This window comes from Stenella coeruleoalba (assembly GCF_951394435.1).
Source record: "Stenella coeruleoalba genome assembly, chromosome: 14".
Taxonomy (NCBI): domain Eukaryota; kingdom Metazoa; phylum Chordata; class Mammalia; order Artiodactyla; family Delphinidae; genus Stenella; species Stenella coeruleoalba.
Window position 1 is genome coordinate 51239948 of NC_137160.1, and position 23862 is coordinate 51263809.

At 46.3% G+C, this 23862-nt stretch overlaps 1 long non-coding RNA gene across 2 annotated transcripts in view; it reads left to right on the forward strand.

Moving 5' to 3' along the window:
- LOC307196741 overlaps positions 1–23862 on the forward strand; it is a 73112-nt gene that overhangs the window by 34527 nt on the left and 14723 nt on the right. The window lies entirely within an intron of this gene.

Below are 23862 nucleotides of genomic sequence, written 5' to 3' on the forward strand. Positions count from 1 at the left end.
AGATTTCTTGAACTTATTTACAAAACAGAAACAAACTCACAGACTTAGAGAAGGAACTTATGGTTACCAGGGGGGAAGGGTGGTGGGGAGGGATAGTTAGGGAGTTTGGGACTGACATGTACACACGGCTATATTTTAAATGGATAACCAACAAGGACCTACTGCATAGCACAGGGAACCCTGCTCAATATTATGCAACAACCTAAATGGGAAAAGGATTGGAAAAAGAATAGATACATGTATATGTGTAACTGAATCCACTTTACTGTACACCTGAAACTAATACAGCATTATTAATCAACTATACGCCAGTATAAAATAAAAAGTTAAAAAAAAAAACAAGAACCAGATTTCTGCTCGAAATTTCACAGAAACATGAGGCAACTATAAGCAGCGCCAGAATAATGAGCAGAGGGGCTAGGGAGTAAAAATAAGATTAATCAATCTATAATACTTAGACAAAATTTTAATAATATCTTCAGAAAATACCCTTGCTCCAGGCTCCTTGAAATGTTTAACACAAATATATCTCCCCGCAAATCTAAATTGTCTGGAAAAAAACGTTTTTCATTTTGCCACTCTGGTTCCACATCTTATTTTTCACAGCCTTTTTGTGCCCTATTTTGAACGTGTTTGTTAAACCACCCTCTTTATATATAATCAGTGCATTGCAATGGGTTTTGATTGTTGTCATTTTTAATTTTCAAAACTCATATAGCTCATTGGTTTATCATTGTAATGTCTTTTATTGAAAAAACATCAAAATTAAACAAGCAACCACTAAGGCTTTGCTCTTGAGCAAACATGCCTTCCAAGAAATCAGATGAATTATCCACATTGTCCTTATTCTGTCAGCTGAAATTCATTTTTCTAGCTAAAAATTATTTGAATTTACACACATATACATGTCTGCCTTTTAAACAGAACCAGACATTTAAAAGTCTTTTAGATATTTAAAAGCTTAAGAAATGCGGGCTTCCCTGGTGGCACAGTGGTTGAGAGTCCGCCTGCCGATGCAGGGGACACGGGTTCGTGCCCTGGTCCGGGAGGATCCCACATGCCGCGGAGCGGCTGGGCCCGTGAGCCATGGCCGCTGAGCCTGCGCGTCCGGAGCCTGTGCTCCGCAACAGTGAGAGGCCCGTGTACCGCAAAATAAATAAATAAATAAATAAATAAAAGCTTAAGAAATGCCATCCAAAAGAAGGCACTGCGGATGAAGAAAAGGACTCTGAGGAATGGGAAAGAAGCCTGAAGGACTAGAGTAATCATGCTGACGTGTTATCCCAGGGTGGAGAGCAGACGGGCTTCAGCAGGAGCACCACCATCAAGCCGAAGGCTCTCCATCACCCGGGGCTACTCAGGCCACGCCCTCTAAACTCGTCTTTGGTACCCCTCTCGATCACGACCCTGGCTTTCCTTCACAGGTTAACCTGAGCGCTTACCAAGTGCAGGAAGCTGACCAGATGCCCTTGAAGTCCTTTCAGCCTCAGAAAGCCCTGGTACAGACAGGAGGTGGTGGGAGCTCTCCCGACAGTCTTGTGCACGTTCCTGAAGGCTTGGAGCCAGGACCAATGATAGGAGGAACATACCTGTGCCATCTGCGAGAAAAGAACTGTCCCTCTCCCTTTACAGAAGTGGAAACTGAGGCTCGTTAGTAGAAAAGCAAAGGATTCCAACGCTTCTCCCTCCCATACCAGCTGCCCCCACCCAAAGCAAGAACCGGCCTCAGGCTCTCTGCACTGTCTCAGTACTTACCTGAGTCCCCAGAGGCCGCTGGGATGCACACTCGTCCTTCCCCCCAACTCCCATCCTCCCTTCTCTGGGAGATTCCAGGCAGCAACGGTGGAGATCGGTGAAAGGCAAGGTGAGTTGAGGAAGGTGTGGTAGCTAGACAGAGCCTAAGCAGCTTGTGTTCCAGCACCCTGGGGCCTTTTTCTCTCCATTTCAGGAGGAAGTGAGACCCTCCAGACTTAGGCAGACGTATAAAGGAGCAGGCCGGTGACCAGGGCTGGGACTCACCACTTCCACTGGTACCACACCTGGGCCAATGTCCAGCCTGGTGGTCAGTCACCCTGAGGCCTTCTTCCCCATGTAAAGACGTCACCAAGCCCGCATCAGCCCTGCCAACCACCATGAAATGCCACCAGGCCTCGGGGCAGAATTCCAAGGTTCTGCAAGCTCCACTGATCCAAAAGCCAATGTCTGATGTCCTTGGAAGAAGCCTCTAGAACTTTATGATGCTCTGTTCAGGCCAGACATGGGGAAGGTGGGGTTTGGAGGTGGGGACCCCAAAGGAGGAGTGAGCCCACCCATGTGACCTTGGGGAGATCATATTCCCAGGAAGCACCTGCCCTGCTACACATGATGGCCTTCCTCATAGGCCACTGCAAGAAGGTGCAAACGAACAAGAAACTCAGTCCTTGAAAATGGAAGGTTAAAAACCTGGCACAGAAAGCCAGGAGGAGCCAGCCCTGTCCAGGGTGAGGAGGGTGTTTGCACAGGGACGGGTCCCAGCAGCACCATCTGTTGGTGAGCTCACTTCGTTAAGGACATTTCACTTGGGATCAGTCAGGTGTTGTTTAAAAAACAAAGAAAGAAAGAAAAAAAAAAGCTGTTCAAGGACATTTTCTGCGCAGACTTGGTCAGGTGAGGCAGCCTCAGGGGACCGATAGGGGCAGAAGCCCCGGGCCCTGCCCCGGGCTGCGCTGGTGGGAACCCAGGGCCCTGCAGCCAGGACTCTGCTTGCACAGGAGTTGGGTGGGTCAGTGGAAGACTTTGGAAACTTTGGGCTCAGTGAAAAAAGTTTCTGGATTTTCTTTCCCCCATACCCTATGTATTCTTCTCCACCCCTATTTTAAACATATCCAGATACATGGCACAGAATACACACGCATGTGTAGTAGGTGTCTGAAGATTCCACTCGCTTCGGGCAAGTGGGGCTGAGCCAGACGGGTGGATGCTTATACCGTGCCCTGCCTGCAGCAGAGCTGGGGATGGCCGGCTCCACGAAGAGAATGCCGGGGCCACTGTCCTCAGAGACACCCTCAGACAAGCCTTATTTCCGCTAATGAAGTTACCACACTGTGGGCCAAGACATACCACAAGGTGAAATTTCTTGGAGATCTTTTGCCCCTTTAAGGAAGTGTTTTGGATCCACAGCATATTTCTTCTCAATTTTATCCAAAGAAGAAGTAAGCATTAAAATGGAAGAAGCTTGGGCTTCCCTGGTGGCGCAGTGGTTAAGAATCTGCCTGCCAATGCAGGGGACACAGGTTCGAGCCCTGGTCCGGGAAGATCCCACATGCCTCGGAACAACTAAGCCTGTGCGCCACAACTACTGAGACTGTGCTCTAGAGCCCGCGGGCCACAACTACAGAGCCTGTGAGCCACAACTACTCAAGCCCATGCGCCTAGAGCCTGTGCTCTGCATGCAACAAGAGAAGCCACTGCAATGAGAAGCCCGCACAACGCAACGAAGAGTAGCCCCCGCTCACCGCAACTAGAGAAAGCCCCGCGTGCAGGAACGAAGACCCAATGCAGCCAACATAAATAAATAAATATTTAAAATAAATAAATAAAATAAAATGGAAGAAGCTTAATTTTTATAATATCCAGGGATAATAATCATAATAACTAATTTATCTTTGTATTAGAATAACTTTCGATGTTGATAAAATTTTATCGCCCAGGGCATCTTCATGATCTTCTGCTCCAAGACCTCCAAAATGATCATCACAAAACACCAGAGTAATTCCCCCAACCAGCCCCGTGCTCAACCCTTGATGGCTCCCATCACCTACAGAAAAAACGGCCAAGCTCTTTGGCTTGACACGTAGTCCTGCCCCAACCTGAGTTTCACCTACTCTTTCCCCCACAACTAAAATACGTGCTGTTCTTTCCTCCTTGACCTTGAGCACACTGTTCCCTATTCCTAGAATTGCCTTTTCTCCTTCATCTGACCTCTGAACTCTCATCCTTCAGGATTCTGTTCAAATATTGCCTGGTTCCTGATAATTTCTCATTCCCCAAAATGAGAAATTATTCTCCTTTCTGTGGAGAATATAACTTATAACTTAGTATATGCACTTAACGATCTGTTTGCCAGTCTCTGTCACTACTTTGCAATCTTAACAAACAGGAACTTGGTGTTCACTAATGGATACTTCTAGAACCTAGCACAAGACATCACAAGTACTAAACATCATTGTGCTGCAAGATGCAGGGGTGGGGGGGGAATGCCACCTCTCAGGCCTTTCATGAGATTAATATCATGAATAAGAGGTCTAGCTACCTAGAATGAATCCATTAAAAGTATCAGTATTATACGTTTGTTAACTGAATGCTTGAATCTCACTCTATCAAATTTTACTCACGTGGTCATGCAGAAAGTTCATGTTTAAATTTGTGCAAAGCGGACACGGTAAGAGCAGGCAGTTTGGAGGCAGAGCCTTGGAATGAGCCCTGGAATTCTCACTCACTTGGCCCCTCTACGTCTCAGCTTCCGTGCTCTATAAATTCACCAGGAGTATTAGTCTCGCCCACCCCACAAGGCAAGCAGGTCCAGGAGAGCCTGTCGATAATATTCCTGAAGTTCTATCACCAGCGCAGAGGACTTACTGTGAGGTGATGACAGTGGTGGACACAAAAATAAATCGACATTTTCCTGGCTCTCAAAGAGCCTACAGTTTCACACAGGCAGCAAAGACAGACGTGAGGACAAAAACACAAGCTAGACTTTGGTGACTGTTGCCAGACAGGTACAAGCAAAGTCCATTCACAGCACGAGGGAAGGAGTGGGTTTTGGCTGAGGGGATGGGAGGTAGGGGCTCAGGTATATTCTGTGCCTGTCCTGGGCCTGGGGGTTACATGGGTATGTCATTTTGTCCTATAAAATGGTGAGGTAAAGGGTGTTAGCCCATCTTAGAGACGAGCGTGGAGACTCGGAGAGGCTAAGTCACTTGCCGAAACCATACTGATGATACACGGGGCTTCCAACTGTGGTACTAATGCTCTGTATGACACCAGCCTGATCCCCAAGCAGGATGGGGAACCCTCTTGAAGGTAGTGGGACCACAGTCAGGAGGATGGAGTGTCCCAGGTACAAGGCACCATGTGGACAAAGGTCCAGAGGGTAAATAAAGTTTGACAAAAGGGATAACCTCTGTGTGGGGTGTGTGTGTATGATGGCGGAGTGGGAAAAGGGAGTTGTGGCTGGAAAAAAGACTGATGGACTGGTAGACTAGGGCTAGATCATGGAGTGCTTTGAGTTTCAGGCCTAATTTTTTTACAAGTGATAATGATAATTTTTTGTGTGTGTGTGGTACGTGGGCCTCTCACTGTTGTGGCCTCTCCCGTTGTGGAGCACAGGCTCCGGACACACAGGCTCAGCGGCCATGGTTCACGGGCCCAGCCACTCTGCGGCATGTGGGATCTTCCCGGACCGGGGCACGAACCCGCGTCTCCTGCATCGGCAGGCGGACTCTCAACCACTGCGCCACCAGGGAAGCCAATAATGATAATTTTTAAAGTAATAATAACACTTTGTGATTACTGTGGTGCCTTGCTGAGGACCAACTTAAAGTTCTTTCCAATCTGTGATGTCAAATTCCTGCTGCCATTTACCTCATTTTATGAACTGGGAAACTGAAACAAAGAACGTTTTAGGAACTTGGGCAAAGTCATGACACAAGGAGCGCCTTGAACACCTAGTCCCTGGCAATCTGAAATACTCTATACAAAACTTATTAACATCTGAACCCTGAGCCTCACTTTCCTCATCTGTAAAATGGAGATAATAACATCTGTGAAGTTGTCTTGAAGAGCTTTTCAAACTTTATAAGATAGCACAGGGGAGGATGTACAGATAGGGAGATAAGCAAATATTTCCTGTAATCCTGGAAATGTCATTAGGGCCCTTTGGAATAGGGGTCTAATGTTCAGAGAGATTTATCTGGAAGAGAGAAATCTGCAGCTCAATGAGGCTGTGCTGGTGGGCCCTCAGGAGAGGAAACCACCACCTTTGCACATCTGAACCACTAACAATTGCTGAATGTGCTACTTTGCTCCTGCTAGTAAAATCTTGTCAAACAGGAAACAGGTTTTTAAGGCAACGGGGTCCCCGTGAGTTCAAACTTCTGCTTTCAAATGTCCTTCCAAGATGTACAATTGGCACAGACTTACAGGAAATATTTAATTGGAATCGGAAGGCGCTGGCTCCACGGACCTTGTTTTATATTGTCTGCGGGCTCCTGCTGCAATGGCTTAGGCGTGGAAGCAGCGGTCACTCATTTTTATATTTGCCCGTGGGGAGTGAAACCAAAGTAGACTCCAAGGGTGCTGGGGGGCCGGAGTGCAGGCAGTCTCCACGGGGTCAGGAAAAGAAAGGAGGAGGAAAACTGTTGCATGAAAATTAGACTCAGAGGAGAGAAAGGCTGAGGCTGGCTCCGAGTGACATATTTATGAGCTCGGTATCAGTTGCTTGTGCTGATAAGCGTTGGTCATTCAAGGAAGGAAAAGTCACCTTTGTGTATATAAAATATACAAGATTCATAGCCTGAAAGGACTGAACAGGAAAGCATTAGGTAAATAGAGGATTTCCCTTCAACTATAATGTGAAAATTAAATTACTTCAAGAAGGAAGAAGGGAGGTGTTTCTTTCTGAGTCAAATGTTGAGAAAACTAACGACTCGATTTGAAATCAAGGTTAACTGGCTTTCAGCCTTTTGTGGCCCACTTCTGAGAACACAGAGAAAAGAAATTACTCCTCCACAAAAGCCCTTCAGTCTCCCTTTTGCGGGTCCCCTGCCCAGCCTCAGAGTGGGAGCACAGGTTTTAGGGTGTGATGGATGGAGGTTAGGCTCTCAGATCTGCCCCTAACTGGCTCAGTGGGATTGGGCAAATTACCTGGTTCTCCAAGCCTCCCTTTCTTTATTTGCAAACTATGGATAACAATAGCCCTTGTGGGGACTTTGCTGGCGGTCCAGTGGTTAAGACTGCGCTTCCACCGCAGGGGGCATGGTTTCGATCCTTGGTCAGGGAACTAAAATCCCGTATGCCCCGTGGCCGAATAAAATAATTAACATTTTAAAAAATGAAGAAATTACTTTAAAAAAACAGCACTTGCCTCCTCTGATTGAATGAGAATTAGGTGAGAAAATGCACTTTCCTTGCCTTCCCAGCGCCTGGCACTTAGCAACTGTCCCGTAAAGGTGAGCTATGATTATCACTGTGCCACAGACCACTGTTCTTTTCCAGAGTTTTCCAATCGTGGGACACTGCAGAGTTCTGCAGTTATTCCCACTAAGTGTCAAGAAAGTCTCCCAAGGCCCTCCAAAAATAGATTTCGTTCTAAAATCTATGTCCGAGTCTAGAGCACTTTGGTAGGGGAGGGGTGGGGACAGAAGAAGAGCCCTTTCCGGAAATTCTAGCCTGATTTCGTTTCCCAATCCCCAAACTACCTTTATCCATGGAAATGACCTCCAGGCTTTCTTGGCTTTTCCAGTATTCCATGGCTTCTGGATTAGACCTCCCAATGTAGATAAAGGTCCTTCTGCCCTACTCCAGCTACCCCTAAACCTTCCCCTTTCCTTGTTCCCGACTTCCTCTGGAACTGGCAAGATTCCGGTCTGATAAGCCTATTTCCATTCACAGTCAGGCTTTGCATATCTCAGAGCCCACCCTCACCCTCAGAATATTCTCCTCTGTGAGCCACTAACTGACCCATCCCCTTTCAGGCACCACTGTAGGTTTCTGCCTGATGAGGGTTTGTGACAAATGTTCTTCCCTCAGGCTGGGTTAGACAAGATATTCTCTAGAAGAAAAAAGACAGGAAAAGAAATTATCTTTACAGAATTTTCTAGATAACTTCCTGTCCATTTGCATCCACCAAGTATAATTTTGGAAGCCCCCCTTCCAGTGACTCCTGCTTGGTAATGAGGAATAAAAGTTACTCACAGAAGCCCATTTTATTTTTTTCATTTTTTATTTGACTTCGCTGCACAGCTTGTGGGATCTTAGTTCGCCAACCAGGGATTGAACCAGGGCCCATGGCAGTGGAAGTGCAGAGCCCTAACCACTGGACCACCAGGGAATTCCCAGAAGCCTGTGTTATAAATAAGCTTTTCCTTCCTCAAGCCTCTCTATGACCTCAGCCGCGGTAAAATAGATCTCTAGTTTGATTTTAAGTCACTTTCTCATACGCCTCACATGGGACTCACCCAAAATGAACATCTCCGGGGCATCCTAACATTTATCTTTATCTCATATCCCACAGTTCATCAGCAAATTCTAATTCGCCTCCATTTATGTTCAGAACCCATCTGCTGGGCATCCCCTCCTTTGTTCCTGCCCTGGGACTGTCCACCATCATCTTCCACCCAGTTTACTGCAGGAGGCTCCTAACTGGGCTCCCTGCCTCCACCCCGCCCCTCTTGAGTTCATCTCACATGGTAGCCAGAGGGGTCCTTTTAAAACTTAAGTCAGAGCACGTCACTTCTCTGCTCAAAACCCTCCAGTGAGTCCCCATCGCATTCTGAGTAGATGGTGAAGTGCCCCGTTGGCCCCCTTCATCTGCTGCTACACTTTCCTTGGCTTCAGTTACCTACGGTCGGAAAATATTAAATACTAAATTCCAGAAATAAGCACTTCATAAGTGGGTTTTTGGTTTGTTTTGTGTTTTGTTCTTGTGGGAACTTAAATTTTAGCTCCCCAACCAGGGACTGAATCCAGACCCCTGCAGTGAAAGCACCGAGTCCTAACCACTGGACCGCCAGGGAATTCCCTCATAAATTTTAAATTGCCCGCTGTTCTGAGTCGTGTGACGAAATCCACTCTCTCCCACCCAGGATGTGAATCATCCAGCTTATCCTACCTATGAGTCACTTAGTTAACAGATGACTGTCGTGGTATCACAGTGTTTGTGTTCAAGTGACTTATTTTACTTAATAATGGCCCCAAAGCACAAAAGTAGTGATGCTGGCAATTCGGATATTCTCTTGCTCTGGCTAATTTATAAATTAAACTTTATAATACATACATACCTTTTAAACACAGGTAAGTATGTATAGGAAAAGCATAGCATATATAGGGTTGGGTACTGTCTACTGTTTCAGGCATCCACTGGGGGCTCTTGGACGTATCCCCCGAGCATGGGGCGGGGGGCGACTGTATAGCCCACACGGCCCTACACCACCCAGCCTCCATGTACCTCTCTCACCTCATCTACCATCCTCCCCCTCGCTCAGGTACTTCTGCAGTCACACTAGTCTTCTTTGGGTTCCTCAAACATGCCAAGAACAGCTACCTCAGGGCCTTTGCACATTCCATCTTCCTAGATGGTCCTTCTCTAGACAGCAACAGGGCTTACTTCCTCACCTCCTTCAGCTCTTTCCTGAAATCTCACTGTCTTAACTAAGCCTTTCCTGACTGCTGTATTTTAAATGGTAACCCCTGCTCTCATATCCTATATATTCATGTCCTGATTTATTTCTCTCCATATCATAGGTCACCACTTAACTAGTATGTAGTTGATCATTTATTTTGTTGATTTTACATCTCATCTCACTGACCTCACTAGAATGTAAGCTCCAGAAGGGCAGGGGTTTTGTCTGCTTTGGTTCTATATCTCCAGCGTCTGGAGGAATGTCTGGTACCCAGGAGATGCTCTAATCATATTCAGGCTCATACTCAAGCTCAAAACCCCTTCCTTCAATGCCTAAGTCCTGTGGGTGGCGGGCATAATCATTCAAGTGAGAATAGGCGTTAGAACTGGTCTTAAACCCTCTTGTCCACCATTTACTACCTGTATGACCTTGAGCAAGACACCTAGTCTCAAAACCTTAGGTTCTTATCAGTAAAATGGGAATAATAACAGTATCTGTCTCATAGGATTGTGTGGCTAAATAATTCCTAGAGAGTATTCTGTCCAGGACTTCAATAAGTGATAAATTTATTATTGTTGCTATCATTATTCTCAGGTGTCATAAACACCCAAAGTAAAACTCTTCAGCCACAGGATGGAAGAAAAAGGATATGGAATCCTTTTTTACCTAATTACCAAGTGGAAGAGCAGCCGTGACTCAGGAATGTGTTGGACTTCTCACTAGAAATTGCTTCAGTTCCATTATTGTAAAGTATACCGCTAATAACTTCCTTAGAGAAGAAAAAAAGGGCATGGCAGGAAGTAGAAAAATATTTTCCAACCACTGCAGACTCCCTGCATTAATCAAGTGTTTTCTTCTTCCAGTGGGGTAATCTCAAGTACATGACACAAGATAAACACAGAGTCATGCTCCATTAAATTTATGAAAGGATGTTGTTTATTTTTATCACATTTATTAGACTTGAAAGATATCCTTAGTTCTCAGATCAGCATCAGCATCCTTGTTTATTTCTGGGTTGCTGAGTGCTTTAACAAATAATAGAAGGCTGACCTTTCACCTCCTGCAGGCTAATCACGAGCCAGAGCGTGAAGGTTGAAGATGGTTCTGGGGGTGACGCACTGCACTGATATGTTGGGGGGTTATTTTTTAATTAATTAATTTTTTTGGCTGTGCCTTGTGGCTTGTGGGATTTTAGTTCCCTGACCAGGGATGGAACCCAGGACCTCAGCAGCGACAGCGCAGAGTCCTAACCACTGGACCGCCAGGGAATTCCCTGTTGGGGTTTTATTTCATTTATTTTTTTGAAACAGATATCGTTTTCTTTAAGTTTTTTTTTTTGATGTGGACCATTTTAGAAGTTTTTATTGCATTTGTTACAATATTGCTTCTGTTTTATGTTTTGTTTTCTTGGCTGCCAGGCATGTACGATCTTAGCTCCCTGACCAGGGTTTGAACCTACACCCCCTGCACTGGAAGGCAAAGTCGTAAGCACTGGACCACCAAGGATGTCCTCCTGTTGGGTTTTGGTTTTGTTTGTTTTTGGTTGCATTGGGTCTTTGTCGCTGCACACAGGCTTTCTCTGGTTTCTCTTCATTGCGGTGCACAGGCTTCTCACTGCGGTGGCTTCTCTTGTTGCGGACCACAGGCTCTAGGCACACGGGCCTCAGCAGTTGCAGCACACGGGCTCAGCAGTTGTGGCTCGCAGGCTTCAGTAGTTGTGGCTCACGGGCTCCAGAGCACAGGCTCAGGAGTTACAGCACACGGGCCTAGTTGCTCCACGGCATGTGGGATCTTCCCGGACCAGGGATCGAACCCGTGTCCCCTGCACTGGCAGGCGGACTCTTAACCACTGCACCACCAGGGAAGCTGCCCTTTTGGGGTTTTAAAACAGCTTTTTTTTCTGGTGATTTAAGGCAACCTGGAATTCTGTGAGATTCAGAAAATGGGAATGGATCTATCTGCTGGGAGAAGCGATCAACTCTGGTTAGGCTGCTGGAGCCTTACTTGGGCTTCTCATGAGTGGTGACCGCACTATCCATGATTCAGAGCAGTTCGGTGCTCTGCCACTGCCTACGCAGCCGAGAAATGGCTCACATAAGCCTTCCCCAGCTGCCCCCCTGCCCTCTCCCCTTGCCTCTCAACACTGCTGTCTTCCATCCTGGAGAAGTCCAACGATACAGAGGTCATGGCTAGGACAGTGACCTCTGCACCGTTGGACTTATCCAGGAGGGACGCATGATCTCATGGATGTCTTCCCTGGCCCCGTGATTCTGTCCAGAGTGCTACTACGCTCTCATGCTTCCCTCTGCTCTACTTCTGAGCTGAAAAGGAGATAGGGGAGTTGTTAGGCAGTGAAGTTTCTCCATCTTTTATCCTTCACTATCCTCTTAATAGCAAAAGTATCAAAATTACTCTTAACTCCAAATAAAAGTAAAACAGGGATCTCAGATATTCTACCTCTTTGTTTTTTTAACTTTTTTTTTTTTTTTAAGGAAGACAATTTGGTAGGATTTTTGATGAGAGTTAGGCTCGAGGATAAATGCCCTAGGAGGGTCCAAAATATTCTGCAAATTCTAACAACAGGCAGGGCATGACTGAAGTACTGAGGGCTGAGTGGGGAAGCCCGGGTACTTGGAGATTTCTGTGTCTTTTTTTTTTTTTTTTTTTTGCGGTATGCGGGCCTCTCACTGCTGTGGCCTCTCCCATTGCGTGGAGCACAGGCTCCGGACGCGCAGGCTCAGCGGCCATGGCTCACGGGCCCAGCCGCTCCGCGGCATGTGGGATCCTCCCGGACCGGGGCACGAACCTGTGTCCCCTGCATCGGCAGGCGGACTCTCAACCACTGCATCACCAGGGAACAGCTTTCTGTGTCTTATTGCTCCAAGAACATCTGCTGTTAGATGCTAATTCTGCAAGCCCCGCCCCCATCCCACTACCATATCCAGTACATTCTCTTCCCAAAAGATTTAGTCCAGGACCAGGCCAGTATCCCACTTCCCTCCCCACCCCCTCCACACTCAAACCTCCCCAGCCTCCTGCTCATCCAAAAATCAACCTTCCTGGATATTCACCCCACAGTGAAGACTGGCACAGATGTCTGTGGTCAGGCCCCCCCGGGAAGCCACTGCCTCCAACACAGTAACAATTAACAAGTCTCCCAAAGGACGCGCAGTCTGTTCCCAGGAAGAATATCCCCTGCAGTGGGATGGAGCACCAGCTTTCTGGTCTGAAACCTGATTGGCACCACTCCTTTGGAGTTAGGACCGTACTAAGGCGGTGGCCGGAGTCTGGAAAACATGGTCTTAGCCATTTACCCTAAGTCTAAGAAAAGGTAAAGTCTTTGCATTTCACCTGAAAGAAACGGTCACCCTGGAGACAGAGGACACTGAAAAATTGACATTCTTCACTGGTGCTTGGAAAGGCTCTCATCCTCAGTGAGAGACACTTTGTGATTACAACAACCTTTAAGGCTGATAAAAGGAAGCTTGAAACTTCCTGACTGTGCTGAAGACTCAAGTGACTTGGGGAGCTATGTTAGGTGGGGTCTCTGATCTTCCCTGTTGCTCTCTAATGCTCCTGGAGCCTGCAGACTCTGGCCACAGCCCTGTGGGCTGCAAAGCACCCTGCATGCAGTCAGCACACGTGTAGATCCAGCTTGGGAAGGCTGCTCGACCAGCCCCGGCCTCTGTCCTCCGCTGTAAAATGGAGACCTTGGGCTCATGAGCTTTGCAATCCCTTCCCCCTCCAAAGTTCTGGGATTCTGTGCAAGCATTGACTTCCCCTGTGACGCTTTTGGGCCTGGAGTGAAGTCATCAGAGTGGTAACCAGTGGCCCCTGAATCTAAAAGGTCTCCTGCAGGTCGTGTGTCCACCACGCTCAGAATGCCTGCCCTTCGGGAGTCAGCTCTGCAGGGCCCACCAGGAAGCCCCTGGGAGGATGGAGCGGCCCCCACCCAAAAGGAGACTCCTTTGTGCTGAGATCACCGTGGCGTCAGCCCCGGGTTATGCATGAGAGTCCCTGACATGAGTCCTGCCTCGTTGAACAGAACAGCTCGGTCATTTAACCACACTTTTTTTTTTTTAAATTACCAAGTCCTTTCCCCTGAAACTACAGGTTTGGAGGCGCTGAGTGTCAGAGGCACAAGAACAAAGGACACCCTCCCCCAGAGAGGAAATGCAGAGAGGATTGTCCTTTTTCAAAGGTACAATAATGAAATACTTTCCTTCCCCTGGGCAGGCAATTTTATCAGGGTTTACCGTGGGGAACAAGATGCGATTGCCTTGATTTATTGGCATAATATCTCCCCCTCCCCGAAATGATCGCCCAGACGGCTGCTAAATGCTTTCTGCTTGAAGATGAAACCCCTTTCAACTGGGCATCTTTCATCCTGACCAGGCCCCTCACTTCACCTTTGCCCAGTGACTGCCTCCTTCACGGAGCTGGCGGGTGCTGGCTGCCCGGATCTGGAACGTTCTCCCTGTTATCTTTACCCCTCCCCTCCATGAAGCATGGGTGTTCAACTAGCCAAAAAGGAAGCAGCTGGACCATCCCCACAAAAGTCGTAGAATTCCTGAAGTCCTTTCTGGATCTTTACTGAGACTTGGCAGCTGCAGTGGGGGAGTCCAGGGGCAGGGACTGCCAGAGAATTCTATCATGAAGACGTGACCTTTCTGCCCCTTGGAATGGAAGAAAGGGGAATGCTGAGTCATCGGCAAAGCGTCCTGCTGGCTGGAGCTTACCCTACTCCACTAATTCGCCTCTGCAGCCCCTCTGTCCTATTGCTCGAGCTGGACACTTCAGCCAACAAAGCCAGGTAGGCTCCCCAGCGCAGGGCTGGGCGACCACTGCTGTTGTTCCCACCACTTTCTGGCTAAGAGAACATGGAAGCTGTCCAGACACGGCAGCTGCCTGCCTGCCACCTCCGGGGCCTTCTTTCCAGAGGAATTTGAGAACAGAAACTCGAAAGGGGATCAGGTGGCGGGTTGGAAGGTGTAATCTCCAAGGAGAACAATGCGATGTCCGAACATCAAGCAGGCTGATAGCGGGAGGCACTTGCATACAGAGCCCCACTGTCCTGATGCTGAGCTCCGTTGATAACCGAACCCATGACTAATGGACCTGCCACCCTGCCCACCCCCAAGTCATGCATATGACTGAGAAAGACTCAGATCTCAGGTTAGAACTTCAACCCAATCGTAGGTTAATAAATGCTTCAAGCTTAAATCAAACTCACTCATGAGATTGCTGTTCAATCCCCCCACCGCTTTACCTCTTCCCCACCCAACCCATTCTGCAATTAGGTAAAGAGGATTGAAATCTCTAGGATTTTTTATCAGGACTTTCTGCTCAAGATAACTTGTCTCTAACCCAACTTGTCCTGACAGCACTTTGGCGTGGCTATTTCAAGAGCCCTGTTTCTGGTGAGTTGCGAGATCTCCAGGAAGACCAGGTCTCTGAATCAGACTGTTAAACCTGACATGAATTACCCCAGAGAGACAGCAGATTTAAATGTCAAGAAATAAGGGTTTGTAGGTGTTTTCTTCTTGTGGTGATTGGTTTTTCAGGAAGCCTAGAGAGCTCAGAGGGACTTAAGTGGGGGAATTTCTAACATTATCTTCCACTTTTTAAATTAAGAACACCTTTCATCAGAAGCATTTTTCACACAAGGCACTTCCGACCTCCAGACCAAAACAGAAAGAACAAAAAGATACAAGAAAATAAAGACTAACTCATGAAAAGAAGCCTGTTTTCTCCATTTGGTAGGAAGAATATGATGAACCTTCATTTTTAGATTTTAATTCTGGGACATATGATTACATCATAAGTTGCCCAGGAGAAAATCAGTGGCATCTACCTGTGTACCAGCCCAGTATGATACAGGTGTTTTCGTCTAAAGGGACTTTTTCAAAACTCTGTGAGTCAAAGAAACGTTGTAGAGGCACATGCCTACCAAAACTCTCAGACTTCTGATTGGAAAGGAATTCTTTCCTTTGAAGCCTCCCCAGCTTGTGTGAGCAGCTGAGAAAGCAGAGTGATGGTCACCTCATTATATGAAGACCCCTGAACCAAGAATGACTCAAACCTGAAGAGGCTTCCATCTTCCATCACAGTGATGGCTGGCGCCCGTTCACATTCCAACACACACACACACACACACACACACACACACACACACAGAGGCAATGACGTCAGTCATTAGTTGCACTAAGAGGGGATATGGAACTAGAATGGAAAGAGGTCTCAGCTGTAAAATAGGGGCTTGGACTTCCAGTATAAGAAGAATAAGTCCTGGGGATGTAACGTACAGTACGGTGACTGTAGTTAACAATACGGTACTCGAAAGCTGCTAAGAGAGTAGATCTTAAAAGTTCTCAACACAAGGGGAAAAACTTGTAACTGTGCAGTGATGGATGTTAACTGGACTTATTGTGGTGATCATTTCGCAGTGTATACGTGTATCAAATCATTATGTACCCAAATAGAATACAATGTTATATGTCAATTACGTCTCAATTTAAAAAACTACAGGCTTGGGGCAGAACTTCATCTCATGAGAATGGTGATGCCCGTTAAGCAAACTCGGGGTGGGGGGCTCTAATTCCCCCCAACCCAACCCCACTGAGAAAAGCGTTCACATCTACCCAGACACAGCTCCAAGGGCAGAAGGACGACTCAGTGGCCTTGCTCTGAGTCTTGAGCTGAGTCAGCATTTCACTAACTGCTCTGACTTTCTTCTCTAAACCTTTTACATTGAACATTCCCCGCATTGGCTCCCATTCAGGCCTCCTCTCCATAAACCACCACGAAGGAACCCCGCAACGAGCCCGTTGGAAAGCCTCTGTTCTGCCTAGAGCGTCGGGAAGCGACCCTTCTTTATGACGAGGGGGTTGGGTTCTTCTCAGATCTGCTAAGTGAGACAAAAAAAAAAAGAGCCAACGGAAGGGCAGAGGGAAAGGTTTACCTTCCAAAACCCCGCCAAGTGTATAGGCCTTTCTGTATTTCCATCCTTGACTGAAAGTTCACTTTGCAGCCCTGCCCATAACAAGATGTTAAATATTTTTCAAAAAAAAAAAAAAGCATAGCTATTAGATCCGAGAAGTAAATCCTGTTGTAGAGTGGCAATTGTACTGTCACCTGATAAGAAAACAGTAAACAATGAAGTCCCCAGGGCCACATAACTGCTGCTTCCCCCTTGGCATGGTACCATCCGTTGGCTCCCAGGGTGGCCTAGAACAGTCTGCTACTGCTGCTGGGCAAATGGACAACCGAACCACTCTAGGCAATGGGTTATCCATTATCTACCAGAGATGTGGATGTCCCCTGACTCTTTCCCAAAAGCCTGGGTCATTCATATGTATTTTTCTATTGCCACTTACATTTCATATATATGAAGTAGTATTACTTACAAACTTCATTTCAGAAAAAAAATTTAAGCATCATATTTTCATTCTTTTCTCCCCCACCCCCACCCCCACCCCATACACTTTACACTTTTCCACGGTGACTGGTTGCTTTTGTTTACTCTTTTATTTTTTAAGCCTGGGTATTTCTGCTGCCCTCCAGGGTATGGCCACAGTGTGGTTCTCCTTCTGCATTTCTTTGTAACAAGGATGTATTAGTTCCCCTTTGTAGACACCTGGAACCACCAATGACCTCCTTCGTCATGAGGGTTAACACTTTTATTTCCTCAAACTATCTTCCTGGGTTTTTTTTTTTTAATACTTCTTAAATCACAGAAAATTGAGTTACTAATCCTAGACATACTGTTCCTGGTGTCTATGTGTTGTTTACAAAAAAAAAAAAAAAGAAAAGGAGAGGAGCAGATAGTAAGAGAAGTTTAGTACCTAAGCATGGATCGGGTGTCAGCTCTTCTCATGGAGGGTTTAACATCTTGTTTCCAAAAATGCGTTCTCAGGGGAGGTTACCGGTCAATTGTCAAATACTTCTGATGTTACTCTTAGTTAGCAAGTTCCATAATTAACCAATCATATCAGGAGAGTTTATAGCCCACATTTGTTACTTTAACTGTAGTTTGGTTATTTCACACAAGGCAATGGCTCCAGTCTGTAGGTCAGAGCCACAGAGAAGAAGCAGGCAGCTGTCAGCAGCCCCGGCACTGTCTCAATTTGCTGTCACTCTGGGTAATTCATTTAGCCACAGGGTCTTCATTTCTTCAAGCAAAATAGGCTTTCTTCCTGCCTACCCACAACTCAGGGCCACTGCAAGATTAAAAGAGTGCTGGCAAAGCTGCTTGCGAGAAAGAGATGGGAATCATTCATTCACTCGTTCAATCAGCGTTTCACGTGGGCCACCATGGGTATGAGACACGTTGCCTGGCACAAGGATGAGGACATGTGAGGGATCCTGGAGCCTTAGACAGTCTTGCTGTACCATCAAATGAGACTCACTCAGGTCAGAGAAGTGCAGGAGAACAGCTACAGGGGAGGAGAGAGGTGACCATCTCGCGTGAGCCCAGTCATGAAGACCTGTGAGCAACAGTCCTGGTTTTAAACCCTCTGACTTTGTCTCTATGCGGGTGCTTTTTATTGTCAATTTTAGATTGGGAAAACTTGGGCCCTACAGCCTGAGAGGTGACTGTTCTGATCTGTTATGGGACCAGTCACCTTGGTAAGCCAACTGAATTGATGACAATTGAGGTGGAACCATCTGTCAGTTCCTTTTTATAGCTCCAACCTATCCTGTGATGTGAAATGGCAAACTACTTGCTCCAGAGAAGAACCTGATTTTGAGGAGACACTGTAAAGTTGTGATAGAGACTCATGGAAAATGCTTTTTTCATAATTCAATGGGATTCTTTGCTTTTTTTTTGAAGATGTTGGGGGTAGGAATTTATTAATTTATTTATTTCTTTTTGCTGTGTTGGGTCTTCGTTTCTGTGCGAGGGCTTTCTCTAGTTGTGGCAAGCGAGGGCCACTCTTTATCGCGGTGCGCGGGCCTCTCACGATCGCGGCCTCTCTTGTTACGGAGCACAGGCTCCAGACGCGCAGGCTCAGTAGTTGTGGCTCACAGACCTAGTTGCTCCACGGCATGCGGGATCCTACCAGACCAGGGCTCAAACCGGTGTCCCCTGCATTAGCAGGCAGATTCTCAACCACTGCACCACCAGGGAAGCCCTGCTAGTTTTTTTAAAAAGCAATAAACTCTTTAATCATCTCAACTGGTGAATTTAATAATAAATTTAATCCATTGCCAACTCTGGCATATGTTAGGTTTTTAGTCGTATGTGTACCTAGCGCCTTTAAGATACATTTAGACAGAACTTGTGTAAAACATGGAAACTAGGGTTTTGCGTCGGGGAGCCTGCTGTCCACCCCACAAGAGTATTTCTCCTGGCTGATGTTGGGGGATGTGCAGCACCTCTGACCTGCCACATCCAAGTTGAACACAGGCATGTGGAGAGCCAGGGGGCAGTTTCTTTGGTCAGATCAGGGGGTCTCAGGTCCCCAAGACCAAGGCAAGGTTAGGAGGGCTTTTAAAACATCTAACAGGGCTTCCCTGGTGGCGCAGTGGTTAAAAATCCGCCTGCCAGTGCAGGGAACACGTGTTCGAACCCTGGTTCGGGAAATTCCCACATGCCGCGGAGCAACTAAGCCCATGTGCCACAACTACTGAGACTGCGCTCTAGAGCCCACGAGCCACAACTACTGAGCCCGCATGCCTAGAGCCCGTGCTCTGCAACAAGAGAAGCTGCCGCAATGAGAAGCCCTCACAACGCAACAGAGTGGCCCCCGCTCACCGCAACTAGAGAGAGCATGCACGCAGCAAGGAAGACCCAACGCAGCCAAAAATAAATAAATAAGTAAATTTAAAACATCTGACATTTATTCTGATATTTTCTATCTACATATGTCTCCCCCCTCCAGATCCTTGAGAGTAGATCCTTCCTTCCTTCCTTCCTTCCTTCCTTCTTCCCTCCCTACTTCCCTCCCTCCCTCCCTCACTTCCTTCCTCCCTTCCTTCATTTCCTTTTACGTCTAACTTCTAGCTCTGTCCCAGGCATTCAGTAGCTGCTCAAAATCCATTGAGCTGGGGAACTGAGGTTGACTTCCTGGGAGGCCCAGATTGTCCCAGCAGGCCTGCACATCCCCCCGCCTTTCCCCCTCACTGATGTTGTGAGGAAGGGGCTGTCACCTACCTAAAGAAACTTAACTCCAGGCCATCCTGTGTCCCTCCCTGAACCCTCCCCCCATCCACACCCACAGCCTCTCTGATCACAAGGAGAAGGCTGAGCTACTGGAGGAAGGACCCCTGGTTCTATGCAGCCCACCTCCCTGGTTCTGTGCCCCTACGCGCCTCTCTGAATGCATGAGAGACAATGGGGTCTAAAATTCTCCCTCCCTTATCTTCTGAAATAGGGTTCAATGGGCACGATGAGAAGCCCCATAACCTAACTACCCCAGACAGGGCTGGCTTCAGGGCTTCAAAAGACCCCACGCTTGGATCAGTGCTCTGCTCTCACTCTCTTGAAACTCTTCATAATTCTTGAACAGGGGGCTCTGCATTTTCATTGGGCCCTGGGCCTTGCAAATTAGGTAGCAGTCCTGTCTCTCAGGCACAGGGCATTAACAATGAGAAAATGGAAGGGCGAAATCAAAGTGTGCTTATCAAATAATGTCTTTGGGGGAAAAACAAAAAGGTCCCAAGTTAACTTTCATCATTGGCCAGCTTGTAAACAGGAAGTATCTGTAAATTGAAACTTGGGGGAAATGAGTCTTTTCTTGGAAGAAAGGTGGTGAGCCCAGAGGACACATTCTTTGCTGCCTGTGACCCTTTGTGGGTCTGACACAGAGGTCTGTTGGCAGGAAACATGAAGAAATTTAAGTTGTGATGGTTGAGTGGTGGGGTAAAGGGAAAAACCATTTTGCCTTAATTTTTTTTTAATTTGCCCTTAATTTAGTGGTAAACAGACATTTCAATGGAAGAATCATAGGCTTCACGGAGGTAAGGAATGAAAGTTATACAATGTACTGTGGCACTAAACTGAGCCTAGAGTTTCTTCCTGTCATATTTTATCCTTTCGGCTCCAAAAAGAAAAAGAAAAGATGGTTACAGAGATGAGGGTCCAGGAAAACTTGGTTAGTTATATCTTTAGCCATTATCAAAGGAGTCTTGAAGTGTTACAAGGAAAGACTACTTGCAATTTCTGAATGGATTTTGTTAAGACATTGTGGTGTCCTTGTATTTTTTTTCCCCAGGTTAAATCGCTAAACTATGGGGGGAAAAACACAGCCTTTAATATCAAATAAAGGGAGATGGGAGTCAAATTATTGGGTGTCCAGAGTAGGAATTCTTTCCAGTTGGCTCATTCCTTGTATCTGTCCCCAGGGAGTGCCTTCCATCAAAGTTGCCATAGAATTTTTCAGCACCTTCAACAATGAATTTTGCAGTATGCGCTTATCTTTTAAAAAAAATTTTGTAAAATAAACTTTTTACTTTAAAATGGTTTTAGGGACTTCCCTGGCGGTCCAGTGGTTAAGACTCCATGCTTCCACCGCAGGGGGCATGGGTTTGATCCCTGGTTGGGGAACTAAGATGTCACATGCCACGTGGCACAGCCAAAAATCAATAAATAAAAGGAGTTTGTTTTTTTTAAATGAACTTTAGAAAGATAAAAATAAATGGTTTTGGACTTACAAAAAAGTTGCAGAGGTAGTACAGAGAGTTCCCGTATACTCTGCACCCAGTTCCCCTACTGTCAACATCTTCTGTAACCATGGTACTTTTGCCATGACTGAGAAACCAAGTCTTTCCCCCCACATTTTGTATGATTCTATTTATATGAATTGTCCAGAATAGGCAAACCTTAGAAAGCAGATTAATGGTTGCTGGGGACCGAGGGCAGGAGGGAATGGGCACTGAATGCTTAATGGGTAGGGAATTTCCTCGGGGGTAATGAAAATGTTCAGAAACTAGAGAGTGGTGATGGTTGCACTTATCTTGTGAATGTACTGGAAGTTACTGGCTTGTGTGTTTTAACGTGGTTAACTGAATATTCTGTGAATTTTATCTCAATTTTAAAAGAATGTCCAGACAGCAGCCTAGAAATTTTAATTTCATAATTCTGGGACGAGGCTTTCTTGAAAGCTTCCCAGATGATTCTAAGGTGTAGCTGGGATTGACTGAAAACCACTGACCAGCTGGGAATTCAAGTAACAGTAACTGAGGATGGGTAGTATTGAGCACTCCAGGTGTGGTTCACAGGAAGGGGATGGAGCTTTAGAAGATGAAGGGCCAACTCCAAACTCTGCCACTTTGCAGCTCAGCATCTGTGTCCCGCAGCAATGGCTCCACCTGGGAGCTTATCAGAAGTGTAGACTCTCCAGCCCCACCCCAGATCCCCTGAATCATAACCTGCCTTTTAACAAGATCCCCATGGCTAAGAAACCAACTTTGGTACATTGCTATCAACTAAACTTCAGGCTTCATTCTTTTTTTTTTTTTTTTTTTTTTTTTTTGAATTATGAGCTGGTACCCAGCTTTCTTTTTCTTATTTATTTATTTATTTGGCTGCATCGGGTCTTAGTTGCAGCACGCAGGATCTCCATCGGGGCGTGTGGGATCTTTCGTTGCATCACGAGGGTTCTTCATTGCGGGGCGAGGTCTTCTCTCTAGTTGTGGTGTGTGGGCTAGAGAGCACAGGCTTAGTTGCCCCGTGGCATGTGGGATCTTAGTTCCCTGACCCGGTATCGAACCCGCATCCCCTGCATTGGAAGGCGGATTCTTAACCACTGGACCACCAGGGAAGTCCCTTCATGCTTTATTCTGATTTCATTAGCTTTTCCACTGATATCCTGTCACTGGTCCAGGATACCACATTGCATTTCGTCGTCATGTCTCTTTTGTTTCCTCTGGTCTATGACAGGTTATCAGACTTCTCTAGTTTGTTAATGACCTTGACAGTTTTGAGGAGTACCGCTCAGGTATTTTGTTGAATGTCCCTCAATTTGGGTCTAATAATTTTCTTATGGTTATATGGGGTTACGGGTAAGACCACCATGGAAGTGAAGTACCCTTCTCACCACATCACATCAGAAGTACAAGCTATCAACACGACTTATCGCTGAAGATATTGACCTTGATCACCCAGCCAAGGTAGTGTTCACCAGATTCCTCCACCGTGAAGTTACACCCCCTCCCCCTTCTACCTTTTAGAAGCAAATCAGAAGCAAGCCACTCAGCACAGCCCACACTCCAGGTGGGGAGAGGCTGGGAGGGGAACTTAGCTCCACTCCCTGGCAGAAATTTCTATGTAAATTATTTGGAATTCTACAAAGATTTGCCTCTTCTCTCCTCATTTATTTATATCAGTATGGACTCATGCATATTTATTTTATACTTTGGGTTATAATCCAATACTACATTGTTTATTTTATTGCACAAATTATTCCAGCTTTAGCCATTGGGAGCTCTCAGGTTGGGTCTTGTGTCCCTTTGACGTGCCCCATCGTTTTGTTTTGTTTTGTTTCGTTTCATTTCGTTTTACTTCCTTACTTTCCAGTACTGCAAGGTGCTTCAGCCTTATCTTGTTTTTCCCTGCTCCAGCCTTAGATCAGCCTTTTTTCCAAGGAGCTCTTGTTCCTTTTACTGGACAATGGTATTAGAAACCAGGATCTTTGTGCTGGGTTCACCTACCATTTTGTCCCTACCCTGGACCTCAACCTTAACTCTCAGTAACTCCTCTGCTTAAGAGTCTCTGTAGTTCTGATTATCGGCAGAACGAAGTCCAGACTCACTTACTTGACATCAAGGCTCTCTTACAATTAGCTCCCAATCCAGCTTCCTTGGGGCTTATCTTAACTTCCCACAGGTCTCTTATACCTCACCCAGATACTCACAAGGTCCTCAAATCCTCTTACCCTCTGGCATCTTCCCAACTCTGTTTATTCAGTTCCTGCCACTTGGCCCATCTTTTCTCTACAATCTCACAGTGTCAAAATCCACCCCCATTCAACACTTAGGATAATTTCAGCTCTTCCACTAGTCCTCTGAGTCTTCCCAACAGGAAATGATGACTTCTTCCTTTGAAATCGCAGAGATACCAGGTTTACATGCGAAAGCATGAGCAATCTACAAAATATTTTGAGATCCCTAGTTTCACTTAATTCTCCTACAACCTATTTTGCAGGTAAGGAAATTAACCACCCCCTCCCCACAAAAAAGAAATTAAAGCCTAGGATGATAAAGTGACTTTTCCAAAGTTACACAGCTAGTAAGAGGCCAAAGCCAAGGTTAGAAACCAAGTCTTCTGATTCCAAATCCAATCCTCTTCCTGTCTGTCCATTTTACCTTGTATTATGTTTATCTGGACGTCTGTGATCCCTCTTGCTTGATCATAACCTCCATAAGGATCGGGGGAATATCCCACTTCTTTCTTTCTTTTTTTGGCCTCACTGCACTGCTTGCAGGATCTTAGTTCCCTGACCAGGGATTGAATCTGGGCCACAGCAATGAAGGCACAGAG